This window comes from Pagrus pagrus, assembly GCF_965226575.1.
Source record: "Pagrus pagrus genome assembly, chromosome: 16".
NCBI lineage: Eukaryota > Metazoa > Chordata > Actinopteri > Spariformes > Sparidae > Pagrus > Pagrus pagrus.
The window spans coordinates 2,328,950-2,343,382 of record NC_140200.1 but is presented as its reverse complement, the minus strand read 5'-3'; the positions used below and the strand labels follow the sequence as shown (position 1 = coordinate 2,343,382).

At 42.2% G+C, this 14,433-nt stretch overlaps 1 protein-coding gene across 3 annotated transcripts in view; it reads left to right on the top strand.

Moving 5' to 3' along the window:
* Positions 1-377: 377 nt before the first annotated feature.
* fam49a (family with sequence similarity 49 member A) overlaps positions 378-14,433 on the top strand; it is a 34,452-nt gene continuing 20,396 nt past the window's right edge. For all 3 annotated transcript variants that reach the window (XM_084378233.1, XM_084378234.1, XM_084378232.1), the window contains exon 1: positions 378-513. The gene's annotated coding sequence lies outside the window, so the exon portion shown is untranslated. The remainder of the gene's footprint in view (positions 514-14,433) is intronic.

Genomic DNA, 14,433 nt, shown 5'->3' with positions numbered 1-14,433 from the left:
AAGTAAATAAGATAAATAAATAGATAATTAATGTATGATTACAGGACGACATCACATCCAAGGACTTAAGAACAGATAAAAAAGGATTATGAGCAGTAAAATGAATAAGGTTCAATAAATAGATGACAATAAGTCACAAGGTAGGAATCAAAACAAGTGTGTAAAAGTCAGAGGTCGCTGATCTTCTGGTCAAAGCGCTGGATCAGAGCAGCAGATCCCATCACAAGGAAATAATGTGCCTGCACACACAAAACAACAATAGAGGATTTAATTGGCCCGTTTCGCACTGTCCCTAATATTGACCAATTACAGACGCGAGTGGGCGGGGCTTGTCCGACGGTTTTTTTTTTTTCTTCTTCTTCTTCGTTTTTCCTGGTGGCAGAGGGAGGGGTGCGTGTTGTTGTCTGTTGCTGCCGGGGACACGCAGAGCTGCCAAGGTCGGTGAAAGTACTGTCGAAACCAAGACTTCGGTCCTTGACATCCTGAAAAAGTACCACCCCGAGAGACACACAGGTGAGTTTTCTCTGTTTCACCAACTTTTACTGCGTGCGCGGTGGGCGCCAAAGTTGGATTTACTCCGCCTGGTGTTGTGCCAATTTGTGTGTCCCCGTCAAATCAGAGACTGTCAGTGGAGTTCACATGGGAAGAGATGCCGGGGAGGAAGCGCTAACTCGCTAGCTTAACATTAGCCGCGTTTGAGCGCTGAAATTAGTTACGTGGTGGCGACGGACGAGGTGTAAAAGTGACGAGATGTCTCACGTGTAAGCGCTTGTGCCTTATTTAGTCTCCCAGACTCTCTTATTGAGGAAGTAACCCTTACTTGGGGTTTTTTTTTTTTTGCTTGACAGCGGTACCGGCTAGCAGGCGGACTGACTAGCCAGCAAACTTAGCTCGCGAGTAGCAGCCGAACTCGAGCCACGTTTCACAGTTTCTTCTCGTCACTTTCCCGAAAGATTGCATTTTTGTTTGAATCTCAATCGCTTGAATGAGTGAGTGAGTGAGTGATGTGCAACGCTCCGGAGCGCTCGTTTGTTCAGAGTTATAACAGTTTAACAACTCTTTTTCATCCGCAATCACTGCATCCTATTAAGTGAAGCTGACATCAGTGGACTGCACTCGCACTGGCAGGTGGTTGAAACTAAATATGATTTGTTTCCTCTCCAGTCTTCTGATGTGGGGATTTCTCAGCCTGTCTAACTGGTAGAAGAGCCATATCATCCCCAGTTCAGTTGCATGTTGTAAATGCCAGACAGCAGCAGCTGTTTCTTTCTCCTCTCTTGACACGAGTTGCCAATGAGTGACTCTGTTTTGCCCCATGGGGTGTTACTGGAGTACATGCCTGCATTACATTCAAAACAGCAGTACATTCATTCAGTCTGTTGTTATGAGTCATTGCAGTGCTGAGGCGTAGGTGGTGGTACCCTGCAAGTTCAGAAAAGTGCTGGTTTGAGGACTTAATCATGACTAAGGACTTTCCAAGAACGAGTCCAAAAGTCCAAAGCTTTTTTTTTTTGCGAAGGCTCAGGGTGTCTGGAGTCGACCGGAGACGATGTTGGTGTTTTATGGTGCTGTGATAGAGGCTATACTCAGATATGAAATGGCTGCTTGGTTTGGGAATCTTGCAGTGAAGCAGCTCTTTGAGGAGATGGTAGTCAGACAGGCGAGGAAGATTACTGCTGACCCCTCACATGTCCTGCACTCTCAGTGTGAGCTGCTTCCATCCGCTCAACGTTACAGGGTCCCAGTTTAATGTAAGAGAAGACACATGAAGAGATACAAAAACTCATTCATTCCCATATCAGTGAATCTCCTAAACTAAGGCCATGAGGTGGCGGTATGTTGAGGGCGAGGGGTGGGATGTATTTGGCACTCACTGTACTGTTTGCACTTGTCTTATGTACTTGTGTCTGTTGATGCATGAAACTCAGGACAAATAAACTAATCTTGAAGTCAGGGATGGACACAGTCAATTAGGCAATATGTAAAGGGTTGTAAAAGGTGTTATGACTCACAATTAGTCACATATTCACCTTGAGCTTTACCCCTGAAACCAGCTTGAGATACTACACTTTGGTGGTTGTGAGAGGAATGTGCTTCATCGTGGCTCTCAATGCACTGAAATGGCGCTCTTTTGTTGGAGAGGACATACAGCAGCAGCTGCACTCCTCAACAACAGTGTGTGTGTGTGTGTGTGTGTGTGTGTGTGTGTGATTGAGTGTGTGTGCGTGCTCGTGTGTATATGTGTTTTGTTTCAGTCGGTATGCCAGGCTGTAACTGCAGCATTAATGGAATGCTGGTTGAATTCTGTGACTGAAACACACGGGACAATGGCCGTTGTGGATGAAACCTAATCTCTCTTGGAAGAAGTTGAAATGCTTTGCATGTTCTTTGCATGACCTAGTCTCACTGTGCGCCTCATTGTTCACTTTTACACAGAGTGGACGAGTTAGGGCCACCGGGCTTTATATATCCCCAAAAGGAAGATGCCACTTTCACTTTGCATCGATGCTATTGGATCGTTGATCATTGAATCGAGTAAAAATTCTGATTTTGATATACACATAATACTTTTATTGTCCCTTTTTTAAAATGTGGTTCTCAAACATGTGTGACAAATATTTGTAATGGTGGCAGGATATTTTACAGTCTAACATTAAACTGTACTGTGCACTGGAACAGAAAAAACACTGGGAATTTAATCGTTATAAATTGCCCTAAGTATCATATTCATAATTCTAATTGTTATTAGTTTTTATATCGGCACATATCAAACAACCTGTGAAACGCCAATATTGGCCAAGCAGACTATTGGTCAAGCTTTAAACGTTACGAAGATTAAAAGCAAAGATTGTTTCTTTAGTGAGCAGTCGATATATTGCGTTTGAACATCCCAGTGATGGACCCTCTGTCCCTGCAGACCGGCTCCTGTGGGGTTTCTTGTGGTGCTTGTGGAGCATTTAAAAAGCAAAAGACATGTCAGACTTTGCAAGTGTGTGTGAGAGAGGGACAGAGACTGTTCAACGATCACTCTGGCAGAGTAGTAGCTGTTAGACTGCATTTTAAAGATTTGTTCTCTCACTGCTCAGTGTTCACGTCTGTGACAGAAAAACAGGAAATGGCATCTCACGCCCTGCGAACAGTGGCAGTTTTTCACACTGTGGTTTTTAACCTGCTGCTACATTACAGGTTGCCTGAGGCTAGCACAAGGCCGGGCGAGCCTTTGTGGTGCAACGCTGTGTATGTTTCAGACTCGTTTAGCACTGCTAGGCTGCCACAACAGGAACACTACCACAACTCCTGAAGAAAATACATAAGAATACAAAAGAATCCATAAATATTAAACACAGACATGTATGTGGAAGGTGTTTTTTTTATCATGATAAGACTGCCTGGTATCACGTTTTACCACAGTAATCATAACGGGACCAAACTATGTGTTGATGTGGAACCTAAACCAAAACTACAGCAATAAATACCTTTGGGCTGAGTGTGTGTTGTCAAGATCAAAGAGTATCCACCTTAGCAAGCTGATGTTGATGCAGCCTTCTGATGTGTGAAATATGATGACTACAGCCATTATAGTCATCTTACAAAGAGGCATCCCGCTCCTGAAGTGTGTGCTTTAAACTCTCCCCGGCCGGATGAAGGTAATGTGATATTTGCAGATTAGCTGTTCTCAAACTCCAGATGCTTGCTTGCAGCAGCAGTTTTTGTTTGTCGGAGTCCAGCAGTGAATCACAAGTTGCTTTGTGACACTAAATGAGAAATCCCAAAGGATTTCCTTCCAGCAACGCACACTGCATCGGTGCCAAGTCTAATATTTGACGGTAGATTTCAGCTGAACAAGCGGTGCGAAGCCTTCTTACTGTATATCATTACTTTACTGTACTGAGGTTAGCTCGCAGCACTGTCCGACACATTCACACATTTGTTAATGTGTGTCAAGTTTTGGCCAAATTTGCAGTTCCTCCTCATGTGTTCATTCAGCTGAAGGATGTCACCGTTGCATCAAGAGAAAGCAAATACAAAGTAACAACTGTATTTACAATTATGGTATAGAAATATTAGTCTTAAGCTGAAGCAGGAATGACTGAAATGTAAATATTTGAGGCCTTAACCATCTTGATGTTGTTTATTTACTAGTTCATGGCAGCGAGGTGTGCTCATCCTCTCAGGAGAAGCTGAAAGCTTGCATTACACTTTTTGAAAACATTATGTCATTCAGACAGAATGAACTGGCCAAGAGGTCCCTCAGTTCCTCAGCTCCTGGCTCCTGGCTCCTAGCTCTCAGCTCTCAGCTCTCAGCTCTCCTCCTGTTGTCCACGTCTAATGATCCAGTTTACCGTGGACCGCCAGCCACCGCTGATTCAGCCAATGCTGCCATCTGGGCTGGAACAGCAAGAACAACAGACTTGTCACTAGCTCTAGAGCCTCACATGCTCATCTAACAGATTGTGTGTGTGTGTGTGTGTGTGTGTGTGTGTGACAGTAAAAAAGTCAAGGAGAGGATAAAGTGTAATGTGAAGACAAAAGGTAGAGACAATTTAAGACTTTAAAAGAGTTTGAACAATTAAAATAATCAAATTGTATGTTCCAGTTTCATTTTCCATAAAATATTATTGCAACAACAATATCAAGACCTTTAGTTCCACTCAGAGGGTCAGTCAGTATAGACACAACATTTTGAAAATGTGTACTCAATTGTTTTCTTAGTCAAGTCATTAACAGCCCTGCAGACCCAAACAGGCGTTGACAGTTATTCTGACCAGACGTCTGTTCAGGTTAAAGTTGTCTGGATCAGTGCTGGGGTGTAGTAATAAGAACAGATTTTTGACAAACGGCCTTTATTTGTTGTTTGTTTCTATGAACCAATGAATCTCAAAAAGCAGCATTGATACTGAGACATGTCCTGGTGAAATTAAAAGAGCTAAACTATGCACATCAAAGAAGTCTTTGGGCTCGATGTAGGCACAGTCAATACTGTGCAATACTCAACATATGGCAAATAAGGCAGGCAACTGTTTGAACCATTATTTTGGCGGCATTGAAGTTAATTTCACTCTGTCACTCTATCGTCAAAGTGTAATCAGTCTTTTCCTATGAATTGAAACTCAGATGCCTGAGATTCCTCAGGCCTCATAACTCTGAGTGGGATTAGCTTAGCTTCGAGAATTACAAATGGCTGTTGTGCCAACAGGACAACACACTCATCAACAACAGTTTTATGCTTCAGTCTTGTTGAAATGAGAGCTTTCCCCAACCTCCCTGAAACTCTTTACAGAGGTCGGCATGTTGATCCTTCAGGTGCTTTGTTAAATGTGTTGTGTCAGCACTTTTCATTAGCACTGCTGTGTAGCTTGCATATGGGCATGCTGTCATCCGTTCCTGTTCCTTGTTTATTTGCTCTTTGTTAGCGGTGATTCTTCGATAGTGCTGCGGGGATCGGGACAAGAGCGTCGTTGGTTTAAGACGCACCTTTTAGCAGGTAGCCCAGTTGTGGTGGAAATGCAAAATCCCTGCCGTGCCGAGTCAAACTGAGTAGAGCCAGGCCGGCAGATTTAATAGGAAAACAGCATAAGTGAGAGGAGGTAGGGCTATACAGGCACTGCAGCGATGTGTGTGTGTGTTTCAACTCACAGTCAGATCAAAGAGAAAGCACAGCTGGTACCTGTGTATCGATACTGTGGAAAAATGAGTATTGAAACTGTTTTCAAGTTTCAGAATCACTCTGCTATCCTACAATGACAAGTCAGGTGAGCTGTTAACGAGGCCTGTGAACCAGAGTTATCATCTTAGCTGTAATTGTGTACCCAATTACACAGGGTGCCTTTTCAGTCTCTATTTGACAAAGCAGGATTAATAAATCTCAGCCGGTAGAACAGCTTATCTCTTAAAAGCTTAAAGTGTTTTAACACTTAAGCCAGCAGCGTTCAATGTTCAACAGGAATAATGTGCTCCAATGAAAATTATCTAACATTTTTATTCATTGTTGGCCGTCCTTGATCGCCTCCTGTTTTTATTACTCTCAGGAAATTAGTATTTTTTTGTGTGTATTCGACCGTGGACGGGTCACAGTGCAACACCATGTGAATCAAAGTGTCTGCTCTGAGTTCCTGTTTTACCCCAAACTACCCGTCTGACTGTGTATTTATCTGTCTGTCTGTGAGAACAAGTGTGTGTTGAACTGCGCTGCTTTATGACCCTGCACACTTCCCGCTCACGTTTCACTTTTTATACTCACATCCTGTCAGCGGGACAACAGCTCTCTGTGAGTGTGTTTGCTGTGCAGTTTCACTATCCTCTCACTGACTAGTATTGTGCAGAGGCTGTGCTCGTAGCTGTCAGCTTCGTTGCGTTTATTGCCCCTCAAGTGCTCCAATATTACTGTGTCTGTGTTTACTTTGGTTTGTCGTAATGTCTTACATGTAAAACTTTTATTTTATGATAGGAAACTTTTCTTTGGTTAACCAGTCCTCAAACTTTCATGTGTGCTAATGCAGAAGCAATGTTTAAGGATGTCTTTTTTAAAATGTATTGTATGCTATAATGAGAATGTCTCCCTGTTTCTTTCTTCCATATAGCTTTAATTTTGGTCTTACTTCTAAGGTTTCCTCACGCATCACGTCAGATCAGGAACCTGTTGTTTCTGAAACCTGAGAAGTGGTACACCAAGGTCATTTAAAATGCGCGCCATCTGTCCTATCAATTTTGTGCAAACTACTTTGAACTAAGGGTTTTCTTTGCTTTGGCAGTTTATTTATGCACAAATGCCCAAAGCACCATACTTTCTAGGCCACTGGAAAATTGGAAAGCCTTTTTAAAATTGGTTCCAGTACAAAGTTAGTTTGACAGTTATGAAACTACAAGATAAAGAGTTCCTCGGAGTGACTTATTGTTGTCACCTGTCATGTTTGTGTCCGGTTTCATGCACTTAATCACTCATCTTGAGAGTTAATTGCCATTTAACAAATGACAGGGCGTTTTCACACCTCGGCTGTGTGAATCACACTTTGTTATTTGAAGTGAAGTTACATACAAGCTACTTCCTATTTGCTGGCCCGATGCTTCTGCCAGATATGTGATTATTGAAAGCATTTTCAGTTGGAATGTAAAAAGGGTTTTGCGATGCTGATATATAACAGTATGCATCACAGAGTGCACCGTTGGTTGAACGTATAAAACATTATAATATTTAATCTTGACAGATTAACTGCAAGCTTGCTGCCACACCACCTGCTCGTCTGCATGTCCACAGCTGGCAGGAGGATCTTGGCCTCTGCTCGACTGGCTTTTTGCGATTCAGCAGCACTCTCACTGATCTCAGCAGGTGCAGGGATCCAGAGATTTACAGCTGTTTATTGTTTATTGTTCATTACAAGTTAACAGTCTGCGAGTGCCGAAACATTAGGATGCTGAATGGGGTTTAACCGAATTATTGGTATAAGTGGTTTTTCTGTCCCATTGCCGTTAAAATTAATAAATAAAAAAAATTGCTACTTTGGTTTGGATGAAACATGTTATACAATGTCCCACCCACAACACTATCTGATTGGTAACACTTCACAGCTAATAGCCTATAAACAATAAAATAATATGAATCTGCAAAGTAACTAGTTACTAAATGTATCAAATAAATGTCATGGAGAGGAAGTATAAAGTAGCAGAGTAAGGAAATACTCAAGTAAAGTACCCCAAAATTGTACTAAAGAACAGAACTTTAGGTTCCTTCCATCACTGGTTGTGCTAAATTTTGACATCAAGTGAAATAAATGAATGAATATCGGTTATCTGTGTATCAACACGAAAAACCAGCGGAGTGAGCAAAACAACAGCCGTTCAGTCAGGGTACTGTGTGTGTGTGTGTGTGTGTGTGTGTGGGCTGCAAAGTAATGGCTTAAACTCTGATCCTGATTATCGGTGTTCGGATATTGATGATTATAATGTTGATTATTAGTCCTGATAATTCGATTGCATAATTATTTTGGATATCCAGATGGTGCTGTTTGAAAAATAAATATTTTCTTTCAGTTGCTGCACTCCTACCAAAACTACGATATACATACATGCATGATAAATTAAATGTACAGCTTGTGTGTGTTTTTAAAAATAAGAATGGTCAATTGTTCCTGAAACTAGTCACGTCTCAATTTGGCAAAGTTTATCATATAACAAAGCACCGTTAACCACGTTCAGTAGTCAGTTTCTTTTCTCTGATATTGTGTTGTGCATCTGCTTTGCACAGGCTCCTCTATCTGTAACTGAGTGTGTGTTGAGCTATTCTTTCACTTACCAGACAGATCTACCACCACAAAGTAAAAGCAGAGCAAGGAGAAAAAAAAAACATTTGGCCTAGATATGTTGCTTGACTAACTATCGAGTGCACTTGATCTTGGCCTCTGTCAAACAAGCAGACTTGTCTGACGACAGAGACCAAAGCCGTGGTCCGTAAAGGTCAAGTATCGTCTGCTAGGCCATTCTGGAGTGATTAGCACTGAACCGTCACTGTAGAGCCACCACTCACGGAAAGCCATAAATAGGTTTGTTTTCATAAGGAACACCCGTGTGCCCCACTCCCTGCGTTGGCATAGCCTGTTTTTTGCAGAAATTACCAAGAGAACAATAGTCTGTGCATTTTGCAGCCTCTAGCTCAGTGTGTAAAATGATTAATACTAAGTGGTTCACCCTAACACCAAACTATTGGTGATATAAAGCTACTGTAATTTGCGGTTGATTATTTGTGTGTTTTTCTAAGTTATTTGCTGAGAAAATATCACTATTAAACATATAATTGAGCTTATTGATCATTTCACTCAGTTACAATGAACTGAAGGAACAGTTCAGCATTTTGGGAAATGTACTTTATGGCTTTCTTGCCAAAGTTTGATAAACTGAGGTGTAAAAACAACCGTTTATGGAGGTTATGTGCCAAACTGTCTCTTGGCTAATCTTTTCATCTAACTCTCAGCAAGAAAGCCAATAAACTTATTCCCAAAATACCAACTATTATGGTACTATGGTTCAGATAACTTCTTAACCTTACTGTTAAGAGACTGCCTGAATGTAAGCTTCATACACTATCACGATAACCTAAATCATAGACATGATCCGGTCACAAAATCACAGTCGCAATAACCGACAATATATTGCACAGCTCTGTTTCACTTCCCTCCAGTGCAAGAAATATATCCACAGAGTAATGCCAGTGTCTTTGCATAAATGCATTCATCAAATGCAGGGCTGCTTCTAACTATTTTCATTAAACTGCTGATTATTTACTCAACTAATCGATTAGATGTTTGGCTTTTTTAACATGTCAGAAAATGGTGAAAAATGTTGGACAGTGTTTCCAGAATCCCGGGTTGACGTCAACTTCCGGGAGAGACTCAAAGAGTGAGGAAGGAAGTCGGTGAATATGACTAAACATAACATAAATAAAGCTGAATATGAATTCATGAATATTTCTTCTTGAGGTACGTCAGAGAGATTTTTATTGACAATGATGGTTGTTTATCAAGGTAACCAACAACTCCCATGAACCCTTGCTACTTAAGTTTTTTGTTTTGAACACCAGAAGTAACCTACTGAGCGTTAAAAAAATCACTCAAGCTGATTAATCAATTGTGAAAAAAGTAATTTAGTAGTTGACGACTAATAAATTGATTGCTGCATGTATTCAAATGACTTGTTGTCTTTTAAGTATCTGCAATCAAGGGGATTTGATCTGTGGCAGTAGCACATGTCTGAGTATATTAAGATTATCTTGCTGCCGCTGTCAAAGTATCTCCTGTTAGCCTAGCTTGGATGCCTCCACTCAGCAGAGACGTAGCATGCAGGGGTGGAGATGGCTTGATGCGCTTACATACAAACTCGGTAACACTAGTTTCACACTGGAGTCAGTCACACACAGACATGGTTCCCTTTGTATCTGCAGTGCTGTTGACATGCAGGGCTTGGCAGAACAGAAGTGGCATTGAGCAGAGATGTAGGAGGAATTTTCTACGCCTGGAGTCCCACTCTACGCGGCCATGGCTGCTAGTAGCCAGACAGCCACTCTGCCTCCTCCTCCTCTCCAAATACCAAACGCCCTCCTTAACTTTCCTACTTGCTTTTTGCCTTGATTTCTTTTCCTCCTTCCATTGTTCTCTTTATGCGCTCTCATGTGCCTTGGCAGACTGTCTTTCTCTCTCTATCCCACTTTCTTTCCCTGAGTTGTTTACTACATGCACACCACCACCACCACCACCCCCCTCCTCAGCTCTGTGAACAGAAAAAGATGACCACTGTGAGTTGTAGTGTGTGTTGCCATTATCAGTGTCCCTCTCCCTCTCTCCACACCAGAGGCCAGATGTGGAGGAGGGATAGTGGGGAGTTTGTAATGTGCAAGTGTAAAATTAGGCAGCAGGCCCAGCTGACTGAACCACAGGGTACACAGAGCCAGCTGCTGAGGACCGGACTCGGTAACGCGCTGCCGTGTCACTGACTCAAGTGTATGCGTGTGATATGCGATGTATGGTTCCCGAGTGCTTAAAAATGAACCGTGCTTGACGTGCGAGTGCTCACCGCTCAAGAGTTCTTCAGTGTGTGTCGGGCAGTTAGACTACGGTTAGTAGACCAAAACAGTTGAGTCCTGTGCTGCTCTGTGAAGTAGACTGCAAGAGGGAAGGATAAAGAGTGTCAGTGATACAGTAGAGGGAAGCAAGGCTGCCATTGTGGTGGTGCTGGGCAGGTTTCCCCTTCTCCACCCAGCCCACCCTCTCGCCAGCAGCACCCCGCACCACCCCCCCCGGCCTGTGTCCATATTAGGGCAAAACTCAGCCAACCTCCCCTCGAGCTGAGCTCAACCCCCCCAACACGCCCTGCTGTCACATTTGCTCCAGCGAAGTGAGCCTGAGGGAGACGCAGCTCCCCTAACCCAATTTGAAGGCCTGTTTTCCTGGCCAGTCAAAACAGCAGAAGGATTTTAAAAATGGATGCAGAAGGCCAAGGCCAATTGTGTTGTTTTTGTTTTTAAGTGGCAGGCTGGTGTATTCTGAATGTTTTTGGTTTTTTTTTGGTTAGTTTTTTCAGGACCTGTTGTTGATTAGCTTACCTTGAGCAGAGACTAACCATATGTTACTTGGTGACCACTTTTCTCCAAAGTGCGCGTAGTTTCATGTGTGCCAACATCCTTAGTTTTAGTTAGGGATGCACCAATCCCATATTCAGTATCGCATAAATGCTTAAACTATGTGCATCATGCTGTAAAGAGAGCATGTGTCACGTGACTAGCTTGAGCAAGACTCTCATCACATCAGCTGTGTTGAATTACTTTAAGCTAATGGAAGAAAAAAGCAAGTGTAATTTATGTGGTGCAAGTGTTTCGAGGGGTGGCAGCACTATTGGAAACTTCAACACCATGAACTTGATAACACTTGTAAGAACACCATGGGAAGGAGTATGCTGAATGTTTTTACAGGAGATGAGTGCCCAAAAAAAGTGAATCGCACATCGAGTCAAACCAAGCCGCGCCGATTTGCCGTCCCATCACCAGTTTTACTGCACAGAGTTGAGCCTCATGTACTTATTCAACATCATATTATTAATGGTGTGATTTTTTTATGACAGTTGTGTTACTGACTACCAAACCACCATACTTAGTTCTTAGTTTGCCATAATGGTCTGCTTCTTTCATGACTGTTTTAGGATACAAAACCTTCTAGAGTAGAACAATAACTACACTCAGCAGGCCCTGAGGTAGTAAGTATACAGATTATACCGAGCCAAAGGTCAACACTACAAAAGTTGACGCCAACTTCATTACAATGGGGCATTTTAGTGTGCAAATGCTCACCACTAAGAACGAGTAACTGTGAGCACAGTATGTATGCTGTTATGGTTCTGTGAAGGCATTTGGTAGTGAGGGACACACTAGTTAAACAATTGGTTTGTGCTTGCCAGTCATTTTCCGAGAGATTCCCAAACAGAAGTTATTTTGGGTCATTGGTGTTGATTTTGGTTTCCTTTGGTTTATACAGAGTCCTTTTCAGAGGAAATGGGTTGATTTAACAGGCATAAGACCTGCGACACAGACATTGTAGACAAGCCTCTCATCAATCACACACATTGACAAGTTTGGACGGTAATACGCTAGCTATAGAAAAGTTGAAAATGTCCAAGCTACCATTATTATTTCAGTCAGACATCCAGTCGAGCAACAACGTGAAAACAAAAAATATCAAGATTAATGGCTCAACAGTAAGACACAGTCGTAGTTCAATACAGTTGTGCACTGGCAATGATAAATAAACATTTACTGACTTGACCGTGCCTGAATTTGCAATGCTGAATATGTTGTCTTTACAAACGAGGTTAGTTTGTTTCTTTTGTATAATGTTCTGCATGTGCCACAGCGCACCTGCTAATTAGATCCTATTGGGCAATTAACTGCTAATTATCTGTTTCAGTTGGGCTTAATTGACAGAGTGCCATGTACAAAACAATTGATGTGTGCTGTTACACCTCTAATAATGACAGGAAGAGAGTGCTGTGAGTTCTGAGGCATGTTTGCTTGACTGACACATGTCTCAGCCTGTCACATGCCCCTTTTTGACCAAGGTGCTGTTCAGGTGCTGGTTCGGAGCCAGTGCCTACTCTGGAGCAAGTTCTGTGTTTTGATAGCCAAAGAACTCTGGGCCAGGAAAACTGGTTCCAGAGCGTCACCAACACTTTGGTGGTCAAGAACAAAGAGCTGCTTACGTCAGGGGATGGGGCAGAGCTATCGTGACCAAGAACCGACTAAAATGATGCCATTTTTAAAAACCAGAGCTAGTGTAGCGTGTTCAGACTTATCCAAGAGAGAATAAACAAAAGATTTTCGCAATGGAAGCCAAATTGTAGCGGTCAGTGGTCCGACGAACAGTCATGTTTGGATGCCAGTGTAGGCATGCAAGGCCAGGATCAACACTTGTAAAGAGTCTATGTAGTCCGCCATAGTTGTTCCTGGCAATACTGGGAAATTGGAAAAGTATACAGTGACTGACTGATGGTTTTCGTGCCCATAGAAAAAAGCGAACGCATTCAGCTGTGATGGCTGCTAGCTGCTCCACTGAAGCTTTCTCCCCTTTCCCAAGATTTGGATTTAGGTTGGAGCAATAATCCTGTCAGTCAACTGAAATCCAGGCTTCATAAACGGTGTTAACATAACTTTTTTTGTAAACTGGAAACTCTGTCTTGTTCACTCCATAATTAACTTTTGTCATTTTTCACTATTTACTGAGCTTCATTGTCATTACAAGAACTCCACATCTGATTCTTTGCCAAAATGGCTGGTAGATAAACTCCCAGGCGCAGCCAAAAAAGAAGCAATTGGCGGATGGTCATTTTCCTCCGTCTGGGATTTACTGTGTTTGAACAACACCGCAGGTCTTTTTAAAATTTATGTGTTTTTTATTGGCAGTTCCTTGTTCCTCAACACGAACAACACAGTAGGCTCTGACCCTGGGAATGTGCTATTCAGAATCAAAACTGAGAAGGCTGTCTTTTTGTGTTTCATCGCGTTCCAGCTTCAGTTTTTACAAGCATGGCTTTGAAATATGTGCGCCAAGATACAGGAGAGGAAATTGTTTCTGCCTATTACATTTGACCTTTCAAAAGGCCTTATGTCTGGATATGTTGTAGCCGAACATTCATAGTCACCTGAGTGAGAGGAAGAAAAACTGGAACCAAATTCCTGAAACTGCCGTTCAGGTTCAGCCAGCTTGGAGTTAATCGAGTAGGAAAGAAAAAGCAAAAGTATTTCCTGTTACGTCTAATAAGGTTTTTGAGAGTTCCTGCATCATAAGAGACTGTTATAACTTTTCTTACTCTAGATTTTATAATATAGTAAAACAAAAAAGCTGTATTCTGTTTCTAGATATAGTGTTGGAAGTAATCTTAGATCTTTCATCATTTTATACGCACATCTTGACTATCTCAACTACAGCAGACATTAAAGAAACATTTCGTGTCGAGGAAATGTACTGTTGTTTACAAGAATAGTAATAATGTGATGTGCAGTTACTCACATGAAGCTGTGCAGCTCTACCTGCACGAGAATAACTTAACACAGTTCCCACACGTTTCGGTGTTTTTCAGCCTGCTTGCTTTTTTTTCCTTTTTTTTTGTGCACAGGGACTCGGTAGGCTGATGCATTTCCTGTTCACTCGAGTGTCAGTTGATGAATGAAAGGTTGTACTCGCTGTAGTGTGAAATCTACGTGCTGCGTTTCATTTTGTTGTACTTTTGAGGGTTGCGTGCAGAAGCTCAGAGTGCTGTGAACTGCCACATTTGATGTTGTAAAATGAATACAAAGTGAATGTAGGCACAATGCTGTCAAATGAATGAATCTTAATGCTCAGTGATGTCTCCGTTTTCCCTTTTGCCGCCCCCCTCCCTAAAATCCCCCAAACCCAGCGC